This window comes from Tachysurus vachellii, chromosome 6 (genome assembly GCF_030014155.1).
Source record: "Tachysurus vachellii isolate PV-2020 chromosome 6, HZAU_Pvac_v1, whole genome shotgun sequence".
Lineage (NCBI taxonomy): Eukaryota > Metazoa > Chordata > Actinopteri > Siluriformes > Bagridae > Tachysurus > Tachysurus vachellii.
In genome coordinates this window covers 27,342,701-27,369,352 of record NC_083465.1, presented here as the reverse complement: position 1 = coordinate 27,369,352, position 26,652 = coordinate 27,342,701, and the positions used below count along the sequence as shown (strand labels likewise).

General features: G+C 37.4%; 2 pseudogenes; both read right to left on the bottom strand.

The window, feature by feature from the left end:
* The window catches only part of LOC132847678 (zinc finger protein 850-like), a 43,801-nt pseudogene extending 24,489 nt beyond the window's left edge, over positions 1-19,312 (bottom strand).
* Positions 8,120-26,431, bottom strand: LOC132847677 (zinc finger protein 850-like; annotated as a pseudogene).
* Between the last annotated feature and the right edge of the window lie 221 nt (positions 26,432-26,652).

Sequence of the window (26,652 nt, the reverse complement as noted above, 5' to 3'; positions counted from 1 at the left end):
GGCATTGCATTTCATTAGGCCTCCAGAAAAGAAAGCCAAACATTTGTAAATATTTCACACTTCTGATATGCCTTTGCCTAGCAGAGGGCAAAATATGATCTTCCGAAATGATGCTACACACACACACACACACACACACACACACACACACACACACACACACACACACACACACATACACACAAACACACATACACACAAAAGCATTGGGCATTGCAATTCATTAGAATTTCTTAGTTCTTCTAAAACAGTTATTTAAATTACATTATTGTAAATAAAGAAAAATGTTTTAAATGGGATTGAATATTTGGACTATGAGAAGTTTGATTAATTAATTTTATATAACTATAATAAATAATAAATATTTATTTACACATTTATTGATTTATTTAATGGAATCAGGCAAATATAATTTTTTTTTAATTATTCATTTACCTAAAGAGGGAAACTTACCAAGTAGAAGTGATCTTTTTCTTAAATCCCAGTAATTTCACAGCAGTCTTCTCAGTGAGAACCTCTACTAAAATGTCAGGGGGTCTCCTTTAAGTACACCTGAGGACAAAGACATAGTCCAACAACAGGCCATTTCACTGCCATTAGCAACCTATTACCACCATCACCTCTGGGTCTGGGGTGTGGCAGGTACACGTCTCGAACCATCTTGTTATGCAAAGTGACTGGATGGATTGTTCCTTTATCAGGGTATGGAAAACAAAATATTATTAATCCAAAATTTAACTCTAAATATATAAGATTACATTAAAATTATGCTACATAACTGCTTCATATTTTATGAAACAAAGAAGGATTACAAAAGGACAAACTAATAAGCCTAATACCCAACAGATATTAATGGCAGAATACAGCCAACTAGGGTTGCAAAATTTCGGGAATTTTCATGGCTGGAAACTTTCCATGGGAATTAACGGGAATATATGGAAATAAACTGGGAATTTAAAAAAATGCAGAGTTGCCTATAACAAGGAACTTAAATGTAGTTAAAAAATCTTGCAGCTTAATTTTGTTTAAAACAACAAGATTTAATGCAATTTAAGTTGAATTTGTACCCTGTACAGGGTTTCCCGCAGAAAATTTGTTAGGCGGGGTTCGGCGGGTGGGCGGGGCTAGCGGCGCTTCTTTGTGAGATAGACCACAGACTCTGTACTACATTTAACAATTATTTATTTAAAACTAAATATAAAATTGAAATAACATATAATAATAAATAAGAAAGTGCAAAACAACATTCAAAATTTTGCGGACACGTGTTTTATCAACTGGCTAGTTATCCTCTAGACCAGAGGTCACTAACAGGTGGACCGCAGTCCGGGTACGGACCCAGAAGCTGTCCAATACGGACCCGGACCTACGGCCAAAACAAAAGGTTATGCTTTAAAACTTGACGGGGCGCTTCTATTTTACTAGGCACAGCTTTTGCAATCTTTACGGTAAAGGTAGTGGAAACACACAGACCAATTGCATGCGAGTTAAGCCATCCCACGTGATACCACTCAGCCATTCAAGTCTGTGCATTCCTGAAGTAAACACTGCGACTCAACAGTGCAAGACAGATGAGAGAATTAGAGTAAAGTTACATATGAAAGAAAGATAGCAATACATGCAGAAAACAAAGGGAGAGAAACAGACGAGTGAGACGGAGAAAGGGAGAGAAACAGTCAAGTGAGACGGAGAAAGGGAGAGAAACAGTCGAGTGAGACGGAGAAAGGGAGAGAAACAGTCGAGTAAGATGGAGAAAGAGAAACAGACGAGTGAGACGGAGAAAAGGAGAGAAACAGACAAGTGAGACGGAGAAAAGGAGAGAAACAGACGAGTGAGACGGAGAAAGAGAGAGAAACAGACAAGTGAGACGGAGAAAGGGAGAGAAACAGACGAGTGAGACGGAGAAAGGGAGAATAAAGAACAAATGCCGCTCTCCAAAAAAAGAAAAGTGGACAGCGAAAATAGAGCATTTAATCCAGAATATACAGACTCATTTATGTTCCCACTTCACACTAAACCAGTGTGTCTCATATGTTCAGAAACCGTGGCACTTATTAAAAGTGACAATGTGAAACGCCATTATGAGACAAAACAAAGGTTTTGAACAAACATATCCACTCAAATCTGAAGACAGCGTCTCTGAGACAGCTTTCCCAGGTCTGAGGAAAGTAGCCCTAAACATCCTGACCATGTTTGGCTCTACATACAACTGCGAGGCAGCTTTCTCTACAATTGTAATGAGTCTGTCTGTGTTTCTGCCCTGTTTCTGTCTGCTGTCTTTCCCTGTTGTTAATTGTTTGCTCCGCCCACTCATTGGTTACCACGGACATTAATTGAACTCCATCTCTCCTTCAGGTGTGTTGTCTTTGTCTCTGATCGTCTCTGCTTTGTCATTGGTTCCTGTCAGTTATGTTTGCTCACTTCCCTGTTGCTAGTCGTTGTCTATATGTTTGTTTTCCTGTTTCCTGTTAGCGCGGTGTGTTGCCTCGTTTTGCCTGTCTGTCTGTTATCTGTTTCTTGTCTTGGTTTATTAAAACGTTAAAACTGCACTTGGATCCTCACTCGCCTTTGTCCTGCATCGTGACAACAATGAACATAATGCAAACTAAATATGGTTCCAGGCTCACTAATGAGCACGTCCACATGTGTGTGAGAATGGCCCTGACTCCATTCAAGCCCAGGTTTAACATCCTGCCAAGCCAAGCTAGAGATCAGTTCTCTCACTGAGCAAAAAGTGGGATATAAGAGGGAAAGTTAAGCACTTTATTTAAACATACACAATTTTCACATTTTATTTATTTTCTCTTATTTTGAAATATAGCCCTACTTTATTTAATGAGAGAACGTTATACATATCTACAATCATACATATGTTCAGTTCTATGTTACGTGACAATAAATATTGTCAAAAAGTTTTTGAATTGTACTGAATTTATTTGATTTGACAGTCAGGTTTGATTGCTTGCAGATGTTGATACAACTAGCAGGCTACATAAATATATATCACACTAACTAGGTAGACATTATGATCTTCCGGACCTTCGCTTCAAGAAATTTTCTCTTAGTGGACCTCTTTCAATTTTAGTTGAATACCTCTGCTCTAGACAGTGACGGACCACGTCTTTCTCGCATTTCGGCCGTGTGGCGCGCGTGCCCGCTGTGCAATTCTCCGAGATGCACTTGACGGCCTTTTGTGCAGCGGAATATTTTTTTTTTTGGACAACTTAGTTAAGGCGGTAGGTCTTCCGAGCTTAGGCGGGCCGACTTAACTGAAAAGCGCTTCGGGAAACCCTGCTGTATTCCTCGGTCACTTGCACACAGCACACTGCTTACTGGAGGGCCATTGAGGCCACACCCCCTGCATGTACTTGCATTCTTCCATAATACAGTAACACTTTATTTTAGGGTTATTTAACTAGTTGCTTATTAGCATGAATATTAATAGAATATTGGCTATTTATTAGTACTTATTAAGCACATATTAATGCCTTACCTTATTCTACATTCTTAATTGTACCCAATACCTAAACTTAATAACTACCTTACTAACTCTTAATAAATATGTTTATTACAACTATTAAGATTATTATGTTTATTACAAGCATAATAATGTTTATTATGCTTTTGTGTTACTCAATGAAAGAATCAATTAAAGTTCTATTTACAATTAAATCAGTTCCACCCCTTTGCAACCCTACAGCCAACTACAACAATTTCTGTAGACTGTGAAGGATTTTTATTCATTTCATTTACATTTCCAGCATTCAGCGGACACCTTTACCCAGAGAGACTTACATGCTATACAAGTGAGCAATTGAGGGTTACGGGCCTTGCTCAGGGGCTCAGCAATGGCAGCCTGGTGGACGTGGGAATTGAACTCACAACATTCCAATTGGTAGGCCAGCAACGTAACCACTAGACTACCACACCCCCAACTGAGAAAATACTGTAACATTTAATGAAAATAAAATGGAGCAAACTTTGGCATTGCTGCACACACGGACAAGCAGAAGCAAATGTGTAAATACATTAATCATTTGTTACAATACAGAGGAATTTGAGTCACTGTACTAGTTGTGATCAACATATATGTTGAATTTGCTAGTACTGTCGGAATCAGCTTCTAAAATAAAGTTTAGATGTCACATTAGTCATATTGCGGTGCATTCATTAAATAAATGCTATGCCAATTTTCAAAGGTAGAAATATAGTGACCAATATATTTTGTTATAAATGCACATTTCAGTTTCACTGGGAATAAACCTTATTAAATAAATATATTACCCGAAATCAGGGAAAATATTGTTATTATCTCATTATTCAGTATGCAGTCATATGGAAAAGTCTAGGAAGCCCTGATAATTTCCATGATTTCCATTGATAAACAATTGGTTTGGTGAGCTCATTAAGCCTTGAACTTCATAGACAGGTGCATCCAATCATGAGAACAGTATTTAAGGTGGCCACTTACAAGTTGTTGTTCTCTTTGACTCTCCTCTGAAGAGTGGCAACATGGAGGCCTCAAAACAACTCTCAAATGACCTGAAAACAAAAATTGTTCAACATTATGGTTTAGGGGAAGGCTACAAAAAGTTATTGCATAAATATAAGCGGTCAGTGTTGACTGTGAGGAACATAGTGAGGAAATAGAAAACCACAGACACAGTTCTTGTTAAGGCCAGAAGTGGCAGGCCACGTAAAATATTGGAGAGGCAAAGGCAAAGGATGGTGAGAACGATCAAAAACAGCCCACAGACCACCTCCAAAGACCTACAACATCAACTTGCTGCAGATGATGTCACTGTGCATCGTTCAACAATTCAGCACACTTTGCACAAGGTGAAGCTGTACAGGAGAGTGATGTGAAAGAAGGCTTTTCTGCACAAACGCCACAAATGGAGTCGCTTGAGGTATGCAAACACACATTTGGACAAGCCAGCTTAATTTTGAAATAAGGTGCTGTGGAGTGATGAAACAAAGATTGAGGTATTTGGTCATAACAAGGTGCATTATGCATGGTGGCAAAAGAACACAGCATTCCAAGAAAAACACTTGCTACCCACAGTAAAATTTGGTGGAGGTTCCATCTTGCTGTGGGGCTGTGTGGCCAGAACCGGTACTGGGAATCTGGTTAAAGTTGAGAGTCACATGGATTCCACTCAATATCAGCAGATTCTTGAGAATAATTTTGAGGAATCAGTAACAAAGTTGAAGTTACGGCAGGGCTGGATAATTCAACAAGACAACAACCCAAAACACTGCTCAAAATCTACTCAGGCATTTATGCAGAGGAACAAGTACAATGTTCTGGAATGGCCATCCCAGTCCCCAGACCTGAATATCATTGAACATCTGTGGGGTGATTTGAAGCAGGCTGTCCATGCTCAGCAACCATCAAACCTAACTGAACTGGAGATGTTTTGTAGGGAGGAATGGTCCAAAATATATTCATCCAGAATCCAGACACTCATTACAGGCTATAGGAGCGTCTAGAGGCTGTTATTTCTGCTAAAGGAGGCTCTACTAGATATTGATGTGATTTTTCTGTTGGGGTGCCCAAATTTATGCACCTGTCTAATTTCGTTTTGATGCATATTGCACATTTTCTGTTAATCCAATAAACCTCATTTCATTCATTCATTCATTCATTTTCTACCGCTTATCCGAACTTCTCTTGTCATGGGGAGCCTGTGCCTATCTCAGGCGTCATCGGCCATCAAGGCAGGATACACCCTGGACAGAGTGCCAACCCATCGCAGGGCACACACACTCATTCACTCACACAATCACACACTACAGACAAAAAAAAATGAAAATTGTCAATTGCAAAGTCACATTAATGTTTAAATATTTATTCATGTTATTAGTAAAAGCATGAATATTTCATTAAAAAAAGAAAAAAACTTATCAAGTTAAAATGTCATTTTCTTTTTTTGTTTTTAGTCCAAGTAAATTCACTGCAATCTTGTGTGTGAGGACCCAACTATGTCACTATATGGCCATAAGAAAAGTTTGGCAAACTCAAAAATGGGGCTATTATAATTATAATGTGCATGTTTGTTCCGCTGCCGATGCACATTTTGTTGTGCAAGCAACATTGCATCCCTTAAATCTTTCACCTGACTACTGGACATATTTACTCACATCAACAGTCCCCCATCCAAAATTACACTTGCAACAAAACAACCAAAGGCAACCTAGGAGTTCGACCAAACATAAAACAAGAATGGAGGGTAGCCGATAGTCTCATGCCTAGTGCAGTTGTACGAGAATGTCAGCCTTGGGAGTAAGGACCTTATCATAGCACCAAGAGCCTGATTAAACCTTTCAGTTTGACTATAGGGTGATATGGCGTAGTCCAAATCAATGTGTTGATTTTTGTCAACACATGATGACTTCAACATTTCCACAATCAGAGATCTCTTGTCTGAATATGCTTTGTGTTGTGCTGGGAAAAACAGTGTAGTGGGTGAAAAGAAATGGAGACAGAACAGGGAGCATCTATGTTTCTAACTACCTTCTGGGACATTCATTATTATGACATTCATGCCTTTATTATGTGTGATGTGAGTGCCAGTGGTCTATAGTCATTTAGTTTGCTGGGGAAACCCTTCTTTGGTAATCCAATCATGATGCTTTCCAAAGCAGATGTTCTCTCTCTAGGCTCAGGCTGAAAAGATGCTTAACTCTTCTGCAGACCCCGTCTGCATTCCTATGCAAATTAGGAGCGCAGAGTCAAGTTGACCTTGTCTGTTTTGACTGCTTATAAAAAATGAAGTATATATGATAGCCTTTTTTTTTCACCTTTATAGTCTAACTTGTTTCCAACATATTAACATATATTTTGCACAAATCTTTGTAATATCTGTTCCGGATGCCTCCTGGACGCCTCACTGGGGAGGTGTTCCGGGCATGTCCAACCGGGAGGAGACCTAGGACACGCTGGAGGGACTATGTCTCTCGGCTGGCCTGGGAACGCCTCGGTATTCCCCGGAGGAGCTGGAGGAAGTGTCTGGGGAGAGGGAAGTCTGGGTGTCCCTGCTCAGACTGCTGCCCCCGTGACCCGGCCCCGGATAAGCGGTAGAAGATGGATGGATGGGATGGATGGACGTCACTTACTGTGTCTTCAACCCGTGCCTTCGGGCGCATCATTGCAAACCTCATTTGCAACCGACAAGTTAAAGCGGTGTCGAGCTGTTTTAATGAATTTTTTAGATGCATTATGGTGCCCGAACCCATATGACTTTAAACGGTGACCGCGAACATTTTGTTTACTGACGCCGCAGCCATCATTACCAAGCGCGAACCGTTGACTCTGACAGTGAATGAGAGTATGAGACGAAGCGAACGCACAGGCCATAGTGTAACATCCGGTAAACATAGATGATGTCACAGGTTTTTATTTAAAAGAAAGAACGTAGCCTTCGTTTGTATGAAGGCCTAGGCAATTTATATATTTACAATACTTACTAAAATATAATTCATATTATTTTATTGCTTTTGTATTAGTTGTTTGAAGAGTAAAAAAAGAAATTGGTCGGTCTTAACGCAAATTTACAACCGGCAAGTCGGTCGGACTTAAAGCAAAAAAAATAAAAAATTGAGTCAGTCCTAAACTGACAGGGTCGATCGGGTTACGACAAACACGAATGTTTTTAAGGATGGCCTCAGCTTACATTTGTGAAAATTTTACACTTGTAATATCTATTTTGCCTACCAGATGTCATCTGATCAACCAACAACAGGCTACACACACAAACACACACGCACACACCCCACACCACTCAAAAACATGGCATAATTTCATGTGAATAAAACTTTTACACTTCTTATGTTTTTTATTATACTTAATTTATGAACTATAAACCTTATGAAATTATGCCAAGTGTTTGAGTAAAATAAGCAGAAATTATTAAATATTATTTTGGATAACCACTGACTGGTAAATGTCAAACATCACTCAGCATATCTCCAGGCAAAAGCTGACTGATGCAACTAAATTCATAAATAAGAGAGAGGAAACAAATATGATTTGCAAAACACATGTATTTTATTTTTAAACTTCTTTATAAACATATGAACCTGTGTGCGTGTGTGTTTGTGTGAATTCTTTACAAATGTATAGCTTTTGTTTTCTCTGGAAGCCAACTGAAATGCAATGCCCAATGCTTTGAACAGTGTTTGACTGTGTATGTGTGTGTTTGTGAGAAATGTTTACAAATGTGTAGCTTTTGTTTTGTCTGGAGGCCAACTGAAATGCAATGCCCAATGCTTTGAACAGTGTTTGTGTGTGCGTGTGTGTGTGTAGCATCATTTCAGTAGATCATATTTTGCCCTCTGCTAGGCAAAGGCATATCAAAAGTGTGAAATATTTACAAATGTGTAGTTTTTGTTTTCTCTGGAGGCCAACTGAAATGCAATGCCCAATGCTTTGAACAGTGTTTGACTGTGTATGTGTGTGTGTATGTGTGCGCATGTGTGTGAAATGTTTACAAATGTGTAGCTTTTGTTTTGTCTGGAGGCCAACTGAAATGCAATGCCCAATGCTTTGAACAGTGTTTGTGTGTGCGTGTGTGTAGCATCATTTCGGTAGATCATATTTTGCCCTCTGCTAGGCAAAGGCATATCAAAAGTGTGAAATATTTACAAATGTGTAGCTTTTTTTTTCCTGGAGGCCTAATGAAATGCAATGCCCAAATTGTGTGCATGTGTGTGTGTGTTTTGGGTGCCTGTGTTAGTGGACATTTTAGGTGTGCATTTATGTCTGTATGTATGTTCATTGAAAAGGGCAAAAGTGTGATCTATTGCCCCACTAAATGTGGATGAGTCAAATTGACCCGGGATGACTTGAGGAGGAAAGTATTTATTTTACGAACACATAGTTCAACGAAAATAGACAAAATTAATTTTACTTGCAAAATTCATAATTTGGAACAATCCTGGTAAATTTCAGGCAAATATGTGGAAGGAAATCCAAGTTATAACACATTAAACTTTCCAGATGAGTCAAATAGACTCCAGTTCTGCAGAAGGGTTAAGCACTCCACTATACCAGGTTTAGAAAACATTTTAATGTAAACTGTGTCCTTCCTATAAATTCATTATGGTGCTTTGATTATTTAATAATGTGGATGAGTTTGGGTAATTTACCAAGGACAAAATTCAAATATCTTTGAATGATTCACTATAACACATAAGGTACATGATTTACCTAAAAGACTGAAGGCAGATTTGCATCCACTTTGTAAATAAAGCAAACCCAATGTAATGAGTAGTTTAATGTAATAAGTAAAACTAACCTAAGCTAATCAGCATATAGTTAAATTTACAAACAAAAAAATTTCAGTTATTTTTTCATTAATGATATCCCTCAATTTTACAGCTCATGCACACACATTACTACTTATAGCCATTGTAATGTAATTAGTTCATCTACTAGCATTCTGGGGGATGGGAAGAAACTGGACAAATCCAGAGTGAACCTCACTGTAAAGAACACACAAAGCAAGCCAAGCTCAGGATTGACCAAAGGACCTTGAATAATTGATACAACCTGCTGCACCTTATTATACCTAATATTAATCAAGCATTTGTCAACGTACACATGAACTGAAAGCTTTCTTGACAGTGTCTGCATTCTCCACCATTATATGTTTTGCAGGGGGAACTTTTGTATAAATCTGCTGATGCCTTTTACAACTTTGTGTTTCCTTTAAATGTTCTTAGTTAAATCTCTACAACACTTTTCATATTGTCATCAGCAATATATTTTTCTCCATTGTGAATAAACTGGTGCTTTTTCAAATGATATGAACATTTTAAACTCTTTCCACAGTATGAACAGTAATGTGGCTTCACTCCTGTGTGAATAAACTGGTGCTTTTTCAAATAAGATGAAGTTGTAAAGCTCTTCCCACATAGTGAGCAGTCATATGGCTTCATCCAGTGTGAATGCGCTGGTGCTTTTTCAAAGAACTTGACTGTGTAAAACTCTTTCCACAGTGTGAGCAGCTATAGGGCTTCTCTCCAGTGTGAATGCGCTGGTGTTTTGTAAAAGAACTTGATTCTGTAAAACTTTTTCCACAGTGTGAGCAGCTATAGGGCTTCTCTCCAGTGTGAATGCGCTGGTGCTTTTTCAAATAACTTGAATCTGTAAAACTCTTTCCACAGTGTGAGCAGAAATACGGTTTCACTCCAGTGTGAATGCGCTGGTGTTTTTTCAAATAAAATGAATCTGTAAAACTTTTTCCACAGTGTGAGCAGCTATAGGGCTTCTCTCCAGTGTGAATGCGCTGGTGCTTTTTCAAATAACTTGAATCTGTAAAACTCTTTCCACAGTGTGAGCAGAAATACGGTTTCACTCCAGTGTGAATGCGCTGGTGTTTTTTCAAAGCACTTGATTCTGTAAAACTTTTTTGGCAGTGTGAACAGCTATAGGGCTTCTCTCCAGTGTGAATGCGTACATGGTTTTTCAAAGAACTTGACAGTGTAAAACTTTTTCCACAGTGTGAGCAGCTATAGGGCTTCTCTCCAGTGTGAATGCGCTGGTGAATTTTTAAAGCACTTGATTGTGTAAAACTCTTCCAACAGTGTGAGCACTGATATGGCTTCAGTCCTGTGTGAATGAGCTCATGTGTCTTTAATTGACTTAGTTGTCTAAAACTCCATCCACATTGTGAACAGCAATATGGTTTCTCTCCTGTGTGAATGCGCATGTGTATTTTAAGCATACTCGGAGTTAAAAAACTCTTTCCACACTCTGAGCAGTAGTGAATTCTTTTCTTGTCCATTCTGCACAAATCCCTCTGTGGTGATTAATTGTGTGAAGACAGCCAGACGATTACGTTTCACTCTGTAGCAGAACAGTAGACAAAACATCTTAGATTATTCGGTGCTAAATAAGTATCCTGTGCTTTATTCATCAGTCACAGAAACTGAAAAGTGGCAAGTAAATAAACAAGGACAAAACTTATGCGATTGGCGTTCAGGTAAACATATAAAGCTCCCTCAAAAATAGAGCTGCCAACAAGAGTTTCAAGGTTATGTCTATTTATTTGCATGTTTCATGGTTTCTGGCCATTTAACAGGCCAATTTAATTTAACTTTGTCTCTTTAGCAACACTATGACATAACCATCCAGTAACTGAATAACTGACCATCTACCTTCAGCATAAAGTCAATTCTTGTAAATACAATATTCTAAAGTAATATCATACTTGACATTTTTTAAAGAATATTAAAAAAAACATTTCCTTATTTATTTATTTTTAAACAGTTATTGAATTTATATTAATGTAAGAAAATTAAGAAAAAACTGTTTTATTGGGATTGCATGTTTAGACTATTCTAAGTTTAACCCATCTATCTATCTATCTATCTATCTATCTATCTATCTATCTATCTATTTATTGATTGGAATCACTCACTCACTCTCTCACTCATTTTCTACCGCTTATCCGAACTACCTCGGGTCACGGGGAGCCTGTGCCTATCTCAGGCGTCATTGGGCATCAAGGCAGGATACACCATGGACGGAGTGCCAACCCATCGCAGGGCGCACACACTCTCATTCACTCACACAATCATACACTAGGGACAATTTTCCAGAGATGCCAATCAACCTACCATGCATGTCTTTGGACCAGGGGAGGAAACCGGAGTACCAGGAGGAAACCCCTGAGGCATGGGGAGAACATGCAAACTCCACACACACAAGGCGGAGGTGGGAATCGAACCCCTAACCCTGGAGGTGTGAGGCAAATGTGCTAACCACAAAGCCACCATGCCCCCTTTGTTGGAATCAGGCAAATATAATTTTTAATTGTGGAGACAATTTAATGCACAAAGAAATCATACTCAATTTTGAATATTGTATTCATTTAAATCTACTTAAATACACCTAAGGACAAAGACACAGTCCAACAGGCTATTTCACAGCCATTAGCCAACTACTACCACCATTATCTTCTGAGTCTGGGGTTTGGCAGGTACACATCTAGAACCATCTGGTCAATTAAAGATGTGCAAAGTGACTGGATAGATTGTTTTCTTATCAGGGTATGAAACATAAGTCCCTAAGGAATATAAAAACAACTTTTCCTTAAAGTTATTTCTGCCTTAACAGTTATTTAAGTTATATTATTGTAAATAAAGAAAAAGTTTAAATGACCATTAAAAAAAGAAATAAATCTTACCAATTATCTTTTTTTTAAATGAAGGTAATTTCACCACAGTCTTGTGTGTGAATACCTCAACTATGCTGACCGTAAGAAGACTTTGACAAACTGAACAATGGGGTAACACACACCCTTCTTGTTGGTGATGAACACTCAAAGCTCCTCAAAAGTTCCTGCGAAATGATTGAACACTGAAAGCATAGAAATAAATGTTCTATGAAGCGAAATTGTTTCGCCGAAAGTCTGTGTAGTTCGCTTTCTTTATACAAAATCCAAACCCTTTAGCCCTCTAAGTACGAAAAAAACTCAATCAAATGTGTAGATCGGCTCACGAATCGACAATGTGAAGCCTTCAACTGGCCATTCAATATGTCTAGAAATGCACACCACTTGTCTCACAGGAGTCCATCAATAACACGATAAAAATTTGCCATTGGAAAAACCCATAGGAACTGTTACAGCCACATTTAAGTTAAATGCAACATATGTAAGTACTGTTTTTTTTCATTGAATTTATTTAAAATGATAAATAAAAATTATATATACAAATAATTTATGAGAAATTTATATATATATATATATATATATATATATATATATATATATATAGTGTGGGCATGGTGGCTTAGTGGTTAGCACGTTCACCTCACACCTCCAGGGTCGGGGTTCGATTCCCGCCTCCACCTTGTGTGTGTGGAGTTTGCATGTTCTCCCCGTGCCTCGGGGGTTTCCTCCGGGTACTCCGGTTTCCTCCCCCGGTCCAAAGACATGCATGGTAGGTTGATTGGCATCTCTGGAAAAATTGTCCGTAGTGTGTGATTGCGTGAGTGAATGAGAGTGTGTGTGTGTGCTCCCTGCAATGGGTTGGCACTCCGATGAATGAATGAATGAATGAATGAATATATATATATATATATATATATATATATATATATATATATATATATATATATATATATATATATAAAAAAAACTAGTCGCTGTCAGGCGGAATCCTCGTATCTCCAAAACCGTTATTTTTCAGGAAATTTAAAAAAACGCCGTACCTTATCTGCAGGGCACAGGGTTTAGTCCGCGTTGCAGTGAATTGTCTTGCGCTAAATTCCTGTCCTCAGACGAGCACCAGAACTAGCGGGGTCAAGATTTTTTTTTCTTTGAGCCCAGTGTTTTGAAGACATTTACCTCAGAAGACGTGTTGATTCATTGCGACTCTTCTTGAGGAGAAATATGCCGCGAAGCTCTCCCACGGAGTGAGGAAGAGGTGGACAGTTGAAGTGTCCAATGGAGTTATGAGATTTGCGTTCAAGCTATTTTCAAGACTTTAGATTGGTTAATAACTTGTAAAAAATAACAGACCCATGTGGGGACTGACCAATAGCATCGATATGTGAAAAATTATGAAATTGACAAAATTTGGACATACAAGGTTTCCGCCCGACAGCGACGAGATATATATATATATATATCTATAATGAAATCAGGCAAATATAGTTTTTAAAATTATTTATTTACTTAAAGAAGGAAAACTTACCAAGTAGAAGTGATCTTTTTCTTAAATCCCAGTAATTTCACAGCAGTCTTCTCAGTGAGAACCTCAACTAAAATGTCAGGGGGTCTCCTTTAAATACACCTGAGGACAAAGACACAGTCCAACAACAGGACATTTCACAGCCATTAGCCAACTATTACCACCATCATCTGAGTCTGGGGTGTGGCAGGTACACGTCTAGAACCATCTGGTCAAATAAGATGCAGGATAAGCATAGTTGAGACTTTGAAGCAAGGCTGACTGGCCTTGTGACAACATGACCGTCCTGAATTTGGAAGAGCCCCACTTTCTGAAGCATTATCAGACCGTATAAACACTTTTAAGAAGTCAGGGTGCACAAATAAAACTTGCTTCACCTTCAAATTCTCAAATGCTCAGAGGAAACCTAGCTAAAGGTTTTCAAGAACACACAGAAACCCATGTTCAGAATTGAACTGGAGGCCTTAGATAAATGAAACTAGTCACCGCATCTAATGCCCCTTTTCCACCGAGGCAGTTTGAGTGCTGGTTCGGAGCCAGAGCCTAATTTAGAACCAGTTCTTTCTTTTTCGACAGCCAAAGCACCGGCTCTGAACCAGGAAAAGTGGTTCTTAAGTAGCACCAAAACGTTGTTGGTCTAGACCTAAGAACCGCTTGTGTCAGGGGCTGGGGGCGGGGTTAATGTTAGCGCATTTGATAATATACCTTAAGTATACTAATGTTTAATACACTTTTACTTTACCGTGATATGATACATTATCAGCACACATGATAGTAGGTAGCTACATGCTAAGGCTAACTTTTTTCTGTGTTAATGATGAAATAACGTTATGTACTTTCTCGATTACAACCTCCGTTTATACAGATTACATAGAGCTGCACGTACACGTTGGATTCGCGTTTGGGTGTTAATGTAGGTTCACAAAGCCATGAGAATTAAGAGTAAAGCAACATCCGCCATTGTTGTTGTGTTTGTGTTTGCTGCTGCTGCGCTAAAGTTGATGGAACACGTGACACGTATACAGTGACGTCAGACTCGGCTCTGTGATGCTCTCTAGCCGGTGGAAAGACAAACCGGTTCTTAGAAGGTTCGCCAGTGGAACCAACTTTGAACCAGCACCAGTGCTAGCTCTGAACCAGCACTCGGTTCTTTTTGGTGGAAAAGGGGCATTAATGGTGCAATATTGACTCTATTATCATACGTTTCCAAAGCACATATTTTGTCTTAAACAGTGAGTAATAATGTGAAACTTATCCAACATTACACAATCCTCACTAGAACACAGTGTCATGTATATTTTAATCACATATTTGATCAGAGGCTTTCTCGCCTGATGTAATCATCGATATCACCCAAGTGGACAAACCAGGTTTGTTGTTTCATTTGTTGTCTCATCCAAATCTTTTCTATACATACGGGGTAATGGTACAGATGTTAATCATGTCAAAATTGTAATTACTATTCAACGCGAAAAACTTCCATCTCCCAACATAGTCCAACTTCCATTTCCAACCCAGTAAAATACTGTAGCTTCTTTTGTCTAAATTCACTAATGCTATTTGAGATCATGTCCAAAACTCTAAATTCCCACACTACAAGCAGTGAAATTACATCTCTCCAGTGGGAATGAGCTGATGAATTTTCAGTAGAATTTCAGTAGTATTTCGAGCAAAACTCTTCCCACACTGTGTTCATTGATACAGTTTCTCTCAGGTGTGAATACGCTGGTGATTTTTTAAACTCCATAGACATACAAAACCCTTCCCACACTGTGACCAGTGATACAGCATTTCGCTTATGAATGTGCTGGTTTGTTTTGTGAAGCACTTCCCACACTGTGTACAAAAATACGGCTTCACTCCTGAGGGAATGCACAGGTGTTTTTGAAAACTGGTTTGTTGTTTAAAAATGTTTCCACACCGTGAACACGGATCCTTTGTATGAGTGAGTTGGTGGCTTTGAAAAACACTATTTCAAGAAAAACACTTCCCACACAGTATGCCGCTTCTCTCCTGTGTGGATGGCCCAAAGTTTTATAAAATTGTCTAGTCTAATAATAAACAAAAGACAACCAAATAAAAAATAAACAGTCAGTGTGTTTCCTGTTTCAAACATTAAGGATTCAGATTAGCTGCTAGCTGGTATTTTGTGAAGTTCTTTTTCAGAAGATCATTTAACATTTAATGTGTCTTATAGTGTTAATTTCGTCACCTATTTTTAATTTAGTCTTAGTCTTAGTCTTGTGCCAAATGTCCTTGTTAGTTTTAGTCATATTTAGTCATTCACGTATCTTTTTTGTTAGTCTTAGTTTTAGTCGACTAAAAGTCTCGTCATTTTAGTCTAGTTTTAGTCAAAAGAAAACTCAAGGTATCTTAGTCAAGTTTTAGTCGACTAAAAGTCTTATAATTTTAGTCTAGTTTTAGTCAAAAAATTGTAGCTTGACCACATCTGGAATCTATTGTAAGAATAAATACAACGAGGCCTCATTAAATGCAATAATATCAGGAACACAAGTGTTATAGTGGAAATAAATAACAATGAAAAGCCTAAGATCAAAACTGTAGGTGTTATATATATATATATATATATATATATATATATATATATATACACATAAATTACCGACTTAATGCAAGTTATACATGGTATAAGCACACACCAAGGTATTGCACACACCATTATTGATGATATTTGGAGCAATATTACATGTAATTGTTAAACGTGATTCCCTTACATATATATTTGTTTTTAAGCCTAATTATTCATTTTGATTATGATGTGATTGTGACAGAGGCTTGGGAAGAGGTTTCAGGTTGGAGGTGCTGAGTTTTTTCTGTCACCACTTTTGAATAAGAAACAATATCAAGGCTATAAAACTTGTCAAAACTCCGCGAATCACAAAAGTATCAGTGAGAAGTTGAGACCACTCGTTTAAACAGTGCATACACTCGAACTTGACTGCACATCACATTTTTTACTTTATTGATACTGCTTTTAATCGTAATGCAAAGACCGGTCATCGGGACATAAGCTGTCATATACAATAAAAGAGCCTGTGCAGCGACAGGAAATATAATTTAACACAAAAAGCCTGACTAGTCCTAGGGTGGACTTGCGCTCAGGAGTTTTTATTTATTTATTTATTTGAGCGGCGTGTGGACGAATTCTTTCTACACACACACACTATTTTATTTCTTGATAACAGACCGAACTATAACACACCGTTGCCATGAAAATAGACAATTGCCATGGACACACAGGATTCTAACCGTAGAGACGGAGCGCACAATTTTCTTTAGAGGAAGCAATACAATTGTATTTAAATCAATAAACTCCTTTTTAAATCATCATTTTGTGTCAAATTATTGATTTATTTGGTAGGTAGCAATATAATAAGCGGGATCCGCTTCACGGACCTGTAACTTGAGCAACAGCGTGAAGCCGAGAACTCGTTCTGAATATTTTAAAGGCGTAACAGCTGATGAAAAAGCAGAGACAATTGTAGACGAAAATGAAGAGAGATTTTATCTTCGTTTTTATTTTATACAAAACATTTTCGTCTCATCTTTTTTCGTCAACAATAATGCATGTTAATTTAGTCTTAGTCAGCGTTTTTGGACAGTGGTGCAGTCTTGTCATCGTCTCGTCTTAGTCATGAAAAAAAGGTTGTTGACGAACATATTTCGTCTCGTCTGACGAAATTAACACTAGTGTCCTATTTATCAGTCACCAAAAACTTTTATAAACTGGTCTAAATATAATGAAAATGATATAGCTACATGCAGCAATAAAAGAGCCAAGCACCTCAGAGCTACCAGGTAAGTAAATGGACACACTGTTATTGAAACCTGTTATTCAGTATAGAACCCAAAAGTGGCCAACTTTCACTAAACTTGGTGTGTGAAACACAGGCCTAATGGTAAGCACATGCACTAACATTTATGAATTGCATATGCATACAAACGCATTTTTCCTTTATGGCACGATCAAGAGAGAATTTGTGGGCACAGTGTGGTCATATCTGTCAACCTGGAACTATTCTTTAACAGGTCCCAAAGACATGGTCCATTGAGGTAAAACACAAAAGCTCATTGTGCCATAACTCTAGGGGGAGATGGTTAAATTTGATTTTGACAAAAGTGAAGATGAATGAAAGATGTCATAAGTGCAATTACAATAGGTGCCTCAATCACAAAACTGGTTATCACAATCACATTTCTGCCCATTTATAGTCTTGACAGCTGTAATTTAAATTCATTTGCGTTAGACACTATCCAATGGAACGTTAATTTCCTAACCCTTTTAACCCTAATTTTTAAAAAGATGTTAAAATGATCTTATATTGTATGATGATGTGGATTTTTATTATTATAATACTTTTATTATTATAATTATCAATAAGCATTTTTATAATGCTTAAACAGTCTCAGGATCCTGAGGCATCTAGAGATTTACCAGCTCCAGCTGGACTCTGCTATATTAAGAGGAGCTGCCAACTCCATGTGGTCTTTGAGGACAACAACCTCCTCATCAATACAACCTTTATCATGTATATTTATAATCACACGTCCACAGTGTCACCCATATGAGGTTGAGGTTCACTTTGAGTCTGGTTCCTCTCAAGGATTTCTTCCTTTTACTCCCCACAGTTACCTGAGTCAAGCCAGACTTGCTCATTGTGGATAAATGTAAACACATTTAAATATATCTAATATTAATTTAGAATTTTTGTTTTATATTAATCTTTATAATAACGCTTTGGTCTAGGTTTTATTTGTTTTATTCATGTTTCTCATATATATATATATGGGGGCACACGTTCGCCTCATACCTCCAGGGTTGGGGGTTCGATTCCCGCCTCCACCTTGTGTGTGTGGAGTTTGCATGTTCTCCCCATGCCTCAGGGGTTTCCTCCGGGTACTCCGGTTTCCACCCCCGGTCCAAAGACATGCATGGTAGGTTGATTGGCATCTCTGGAAAATTGTCCCTAGTGTGTGAGTGAATGAGTGAATGAGTGTGTGTGTGTCCTGCGATGGGTTGGCACTCCGTCCAGGATGTATCCTGCCTTGGTGCCCGATGATGCCTGAGATACCCCGTGACCCGAGGTAGTTCGGATAAGTGGTAGAAGATGAATGAATGAATGAATGAATAACAATATTTTTACTACACAGTATACCTCTTTCACATAAATCTTTGAATCTGGTATAGTATATACTGAATGTTCATACCTTTTTCAGTATATACTGAATGTTTATACTTTTCTCAGTATACACACTCAGGCACCTTTTGAGCAACTTGTGTCATTTGCAGAGTGACAATATATGTATTATTTATTATAAATAGAAAAGATGTATTTATTAATTAAAGAAAGAAAGCCTTACCAAGCGCAAAAGAGCAGATATTTCTTTTTCTTCCCCTCTCACTAAAGCTCTTCCCAGCAATAGACCCTCGTGTTTCTATTCGACGCACAGAATCCGTCCAGTTTCCGTTACACTCCGTTAATACCAAGCTTTTAATTTACACACGTTTTCATTTTAGGGATCCTGTTTGTTGATCAAAAAATATCGTACAACTAAAACCGGAACACGTTATAACAGACTTTTGTAGTTTGCACGCGCACTGGTTTGACGAAACTTCCGGTCTTTACTGGTTGCCATGCCAACATTCAAACAACCTCAGCAGATATATACGGAAGCTCATTTTACCGCGTCGTTTTTATAATTTAACACGTTAATTTGTTAATTAGTATCAGTTTAATCTATAATCTCTCGGTTATCATCGAAGTCTCTAAATTCAATTTAATTCGAATTCATTTCTATAGCTTAGTAAGCCAAGTAAATTTACTTGACTGCTAAATAATTAACAGGCCAATAAAATGTGATTGGTGTGTAACCTTGGGAAATAATGAGAGCCAAGTCCATAAGATTCATCACAGCATTTTCCATAGTTGTCTTGTGAAGCTCCATCGATTTATCACCCTGAAGGAAAAATGAGGAGGCAGGAGTGATAGAGATCTTCTCTGTTGGATGTCACTCCCATCTTTAGGTTTTCAGTGAAGATCAGGAGATATCTCAAGGTACTTAGTCTCTTTAGACAGTATCTGCTATGACTATGGCTTGTGTCCAAAGGTAAAAGGATCATGTATGCCTAAAAATAATTTATAGAAGCCTACACAGACAGATAATTAAGCAGTGATGTATATAAATAACTAAATCATTTACTTAATTTTTGTATTATACAAGTAAAAACATGTTTTTGCTGACAGTATATTTTCTGATATCTTGTGTTATTAATTAGGTGGTTTTAATGTGAAATATGATCATGTTATGTTGTATCCCTCACACTTCTCTTTCTGGCTAAATAATAATAGTACATTTTTAATGTAAAGTTGACTGCATATTTGTACCAGACATTAAAAAAAGGCTTTGAACCTGTGGTGGCTGTTTTGATCTACATTTAATAAAACACAGTCAGACCCAGAGTTGGTGGTAAAAGAGTTGGTGGTAAAAGCAAATAAATACAAATGATATTTATTGTGCTGCAGCAAAAGGCGGTGCAGAATGCCGAGTCTACACAGTGAAGAGGCAAAGTTTTAATGAATCAGCTCTCCCTTTTATACCATAGATGTCTGCCTGTGTTTATGTGACCGCTCACCCACTCTCCCCTAAGTTCCCATCCTTTCAACACATAGAATGTTTATGGCAGGAACATTTATGGTATGAATGTCTATGGCAGGGACATTTCCTCCTGTTCTCTCTCTTTTCCATGAAAGCACATATAAACACTCATGATATTTAAAATTTCCACTACAAACACTTTAGTGTTAAATAATTTAATTACTAAATCTAGAGAAAACAATGTTAGTTTGTGCCCTGCTCTCCACCATTCTAGATTTTCTAGAATGGTGGAGAGCAAGGCACAAACTAACATTGTGCTGCTCTCCACCATTCTAGATTTTCTAGCACTCTTTTTAGATTATAAGAATTATAATTATAATAATAAAAAGAAATGTAAGATTGAGTTCAGTAATTAGAAGAAAACATCACTGAGGATAAATCCATAAACATATAAATACTACAATGCCGTACAGTATATGTATATATATATATATATATATACATATATATATATATATATATATATATATATATATATATATAAAGATGGTAAGCTTGACCCTTCAATTCAGAAAGTAAAAAATCTTCAAAGCATGACCAGGCCAATTTATCAGTGCATGTATGAAAATGCACTCCCCCTGTCCTGCTATAAAATAATTTCTTTAAGGAAACAAGAGCATCTTTGTATGATTACATCTGTACATTACATTGAATGTTTGGTTCATTCTGAACAAGATCACACCCCTAATTATTAAAGGGTGTGCTCACTTATTCAACTCAGTTATATATAAATCTAGTTTCCTTTTTTCCCTCCCTTAAAAAACTTTCATAATTTTTTCACTTTAACAACAGAGCATTTCAAATTTCTATAGCACAACTATTACCACCACATCTGAGACTGGGGTGTGAATCTTGAACCATCTTATCAGTTACAGATATACAATGTATTCTGAGACTGGATGAATTATTCAATTATCAATATATGTAGAGAAAAATATTAGCATCTAATACTTAACTCTATATGTAAAAGAGTCGCACTAAAATTTTGCTTTCTTCCTGTCTTGTATTTTAGGAAACAGAGCAGGATCATCAGAGAACAAATTAAAACAAAGCTTTAGAGACATGTAAGAAATTACCGATAACTGCACCCAAATTCCACTCCAAGATACACATCTAATAGAACTCATTCCTAAAAAGGTTTAAGTATCATAAGGTAATACGTTTAGGACTCTAAACGTATAAACTTGATTCAATCATTAGTATGGGAGCGGCAGCAGGACATCATGGATCACCACGAACAAAGGGTCTACGTGACCGCGATTACCATTGAAAGTGACCATTTGGTTGATAACAATTGAAACAATACCAAGACAAGGTGTACGTGACCAACATTTACAGACAATCAGCTAGACAACAAGGTGAAACTTCAACTGAGAAAATTAGGTTATATCTAATGAAAATAAAAATAAGAAACATTAAATGGGACATTATTTAGGATATGGAATTTACTTGATCCATCTAATTGTTTGTACGGACACATTATGACTAAATGAATAAAATGAATCTGAACTATACAAATAATATATACAAACAATATAATGTAAAAACATATTGTTTAATATAATTTAATGATTAAAGAACACACAGAAAACCCCAAACTCCTGATTGAACCAGGGACCTTGGATAAACAATACCATCTACTGCAGCTTATTTGCAGAATGTTGATTAAAACTTTTAATTTACAAAGAACATATGTTTTTTATAAACAGTGGAGGACAATGTGAAACTTATCCAACATTACACACTTCACACTAGAACTCAGTCATGCTACAGGTATGTAGTATTTATTTGAATCGTATGTAGAGGGTGCTTCTCAATATTCATAGTTCATGATAGAAAACTAGGAGGTTTTCTTAATTCTCTCTAAACATCAAGGACAATCTGCATGGTGACTTGCCAACAAGAACAAAACATTAAGAGCAGGTTTTTTTTTAAAAAAGAAAATACCTCCTTTTCTAGGTTACAGTTGAGAGTGGGGACTAATTACATTACACTTTTTAAAGATAGTAGAAAGTACTAGATTTCTACTCAATATAAGCAGTTCTGGTATAAAACATGACATTATATTTGATTAAGTCAACAGTTGATATGTGAAAATCGTCTGTCTAGGTCAGCTTATTCACTGAAACAGTAATGTGATCATCGTGTGATATAAATGCACCCATTCACAGTACCCAAAGACATTTATAGCAGGATTTCTTTCGTGTTGCTTTACAGATGTTAGAAGAAAGACAAGTTATTTCAGGATTAGTTTCTGCTGTGTGAACAGACCAGGTTTATGACATCCCTAATGTCACGTTTGATTTAGGAATAATCATGTAAATAATTTTGTGTCACATCCACAAAGATGAATGCATAAACCTTTTCAATAACTACAGGTATATAAACAGGTAAATGTTTTTACTGATGGCTTGACAAGTTTGTTACAGAGAGTCTTTGCTCAGCGAACAGAAAAAAAAAAAATCATGGTTTTCAGTGCGGTATAAACAAATGATATCCCACCATCATTCCAAAGTCACAGACAGCTGGGCGTGCCAAGATATATTCAGTATAATCGCTAGCGCTAATCAAATTAGACTCACTAATTTAGTAATCCCATCAGTTTGTTGTTTAAACCCTTTTCCACTATGTGATCACAGTGGGGTCTTTTCTTTTGTGTGAGTGAGGTGATGTCTTTTAAGATGACTATTTCGAGTAAAAGTCTTTCCACACTGGGAGCAGTTATAAGGCTTCTCTCCTGTGTGAATTCGCTCATGTTTTCTGTAATTCGACAGATTTGAAAAACGTTTCCCACAATGTTTGCAGCAATACGGCTTCTCTCCCATGTGAACACGCTGGTGGACATTTAGAATAGTCAGTTCTGAAAAACTCTTTCCACATTGTGTGCAGTAATACGGCTTCTCTCCGGTGTGAATGCGCTGGTGGGTTTTAAAAACGCTTTTATATATAAAACTCATCCCACATTCCGTGCAATGATATGGCTTCTCTCCTGTGTGAACGTGTTGGTGGGCTCTAAAAACACTTTTATATGCAAAACTCATTCCACACACCGTGCACTGATACGGTTTCTCTCCTGTATGAATGCGCTGGTGGGTTTTAAGACTTTTCTGCTCCGAAAAACTCTTCCCACACTCGTTGCATTGATACGGCTTCTCTCCTGTGTGAACGCGCTGGTGGTTTTTAAAAGCTCCTTGTTGTGTAAAACTCTTCCCACACTCATTGCACTGATACGGCTTCTCTCCTGTGTGAATGCGCTGGTGGGTTTTAAAAGCACTATTGTGTGTAAAACTCTTCCCACACTCGTTGCACTGATACGGTTTCTCTCCTGTGTGAATGCGCTGGTGGATTTTAAAAACACCACGTAACGTAAAACTCATCCCGCACTCCGTGCAGTGATACGGCTTCTCTCCTGTGTGAATGCGCAAATGGGCTTTGAGACTTCTCTGCTCTGTAAAACTCTTTTCACATTCTGTGCACTGATGTGGCTTCTCTCCTGTGTGAATGAGCTGGTGGGCTTTGAGACTTCTCTGTTCTGAAAAACCCCTCCCACACTCTGAGCACCAATATGGCTTCTCTCCTGTGTGAACACGCTGATGGACTTTGAGAGTATTCAGCTGTGAAAAACTCTTCCCACACTCTGTACACTGATGTGGCTTCTCTCCTGTGTGAACCCGTTGGTGGCCTTTAAAAGCAGTTCGTTGTATAAAACTCTTCCCACACTCTGTGCACTGATACGGTTTTTCTCCTGTGTGAATGCGGCGATGGAGTTTGTGAGCTTTCTGATCATTAAACCGCATCCCGCAATCTGTACACTGATAAGGTTTTTCTCCAGTGTGAATCCGTTTGTGTACATTGAGAGTACTTTTTCGTGTGAAACTTTTCCCACACATTGAGCAGAGGTGATTTCTCTCATTGCCATTTTTTGCACCAATCCGTCTTTGACGGCGTTTAGTGTCATGAGAACCAGACGGTGACATTTCATTCTGTAGTGGAACATTATACAAAAGCAACAATAAATTAGACACCTAATTTTAGGTAGCAACTAGCAACAATAATTTTAGTCAAAAAGATTTAAAAAAAATAATTAAACAAATAACCATATATAAATTGATCCTTCATACAGCCAGCAAAGAGGCTTCAAACACTAAAGATTAGTTGATGGTTAATATTTTGCTTAATAGCTTTTCCTCAACTGAACACATTTAAAGAGTGTCATTCCTCAGTCACAAAACCTTAAAAACTGGTCCAAATATATACGGTTTCTGATCGTTTAGTGTCTTGATATCTAATATAGCTTAATATCTTTTAGTAACAATACCCAATAGAACATTGAGTAATTCCCTAACCCTATTAACTATTTTAAACTGATGCTCAAATTTGATTAATATTTGCATTATTTAAAAAGGTTTTGCTTCATTAAAGTTCATTAAAGCTAAATCACATTAAAAAAAATGGAACCTGGTATAGACATAAATTATTCATTTAGAATATACACTCCTTAGATAATATATAAAATAAGCAAATGTAATTAGAATAGCTATTGAAAATATTTTTTAGTTAATTTAAAAGAATGAACAAGTGGAAATGAGCTCAAATGAGATGAGACTCAGCTTTCTTTTGTTCTAATCTCACATCAGGCTTCTTTCCTAAAAAGAGGCTAAAATAAGAATACAGGGTACAATGTGAATTTGTCTTGTTAGATGGTAGAATGTTGTGGATTTATACAGTTTCACTAGGCATGTCTGCAATACGCTTTGTAAGTATATACAAAATGTACACGTTTTTCAGTATATAGTCAGTTATGCACCTTTTAAAGCAGTTGTTTTCATTTGAATTTATTTTCATTTTGAAATTTAATGAAAATATTTATTTATTTAAAGAAAGCCTTACCAAGTGTAAATGAACTGAGATGAAAGCTCTTCCCAGAAATCCCAGTAGCTTCCCAGCAGTCTTCTTTCCAGCAGACTAAAATCAGAGTACAGGGTGTCTTCTTAAAATATTTCTGGGGAGAAAAGTCACAGGATAATCCATCAACAATCATTAAACACCCATTAGCCTCGTATCATCCGGGTCTGACATTACATGAACCAAATTATACTAAACCAATAATCCAAAACTAACAGTATAAACATTGGTGGATGCGTCTGTGTGTGCAGGCAGAACAAAGTCTGAATAGTCTAGATGTAGATAAAGACTGGCAGTCCTTAGCTTTAGGGAATTCCTCAAAACCTTCTGCTGGGTGGCAGATGGACAAAAATACAGGACCAGGTTTCAAACCAGCATCTTGCACACTTTGTACATTTGCACAGTCAGAGATTCTGTAGTAGCAAGGTCAGATGTATGATTAAACAATTACACCAAGGATGTTCTAATGATCATTCATTTCATATGTAGGCTGAAAAACAGTCAGTAATTGAAAGATATGATCCAATGTAGGTTTAGGAAGAGCCAAAAGCTCTGCTACTAAGGTGATGTCGTGCAAGACAGGTTCATGTCACAGCATAAACATAGCAAGACTGAGCACAGCAACAAGACCCAAAGTAATTATACTGCATCAGCAAGGTCTCAAGGTCTCTCTCTCTGGGGTTTAAACATGTGCAGTTCAAGCTATTTTGGACAAACTAATATATAAATAAACAAAAAACAGCAAATAAAATAAAATAAAAATAAATAAAACAAACCAAAAAAAAAATCCCAAACGAGGCAAACAGCAGCACAGTAACAGGGCAGGATCAGGAGACTAAACTCGTTACTTAACAAATAAACCAACAAAACAAAGTCTTGGGCCTGTCGGAAACAGGAAACGGACATCACACAACAACAACATACAGTAAACAGGAGACTCGGTGACGTCGCGGACAAAGACACACTAAAAGCACGTGACGGGGTAAACAAACAGAACAGAGCACAACGAAACGTGTTTCTTTACCTTACACGTAGATATATTTATGTACGATGAATATCAACATTCCGACAGTTTCTAAACTTTTACCGTGTGGTCAACGGATCCGTGCTTCCTGTTCGAAATGCGCTGGATGTGCGTTCATGGTTTACGCATGCGCAAGAAAGTCACATGTTACAGAAACTGAGCAGTACAAATAAATATATAAAACCAGCCCCGGTAATACAACCCGTTTTATTTATTTATTTTTATTTTTTGTAGGAGCACAATGGATTAAAAATGTGTATATACACGTGTTACCATGGCACTGAATGATAATTTATCACATCTGCATTATAAATTAAGGAGAATGGAAGGTGTCCTTGTGT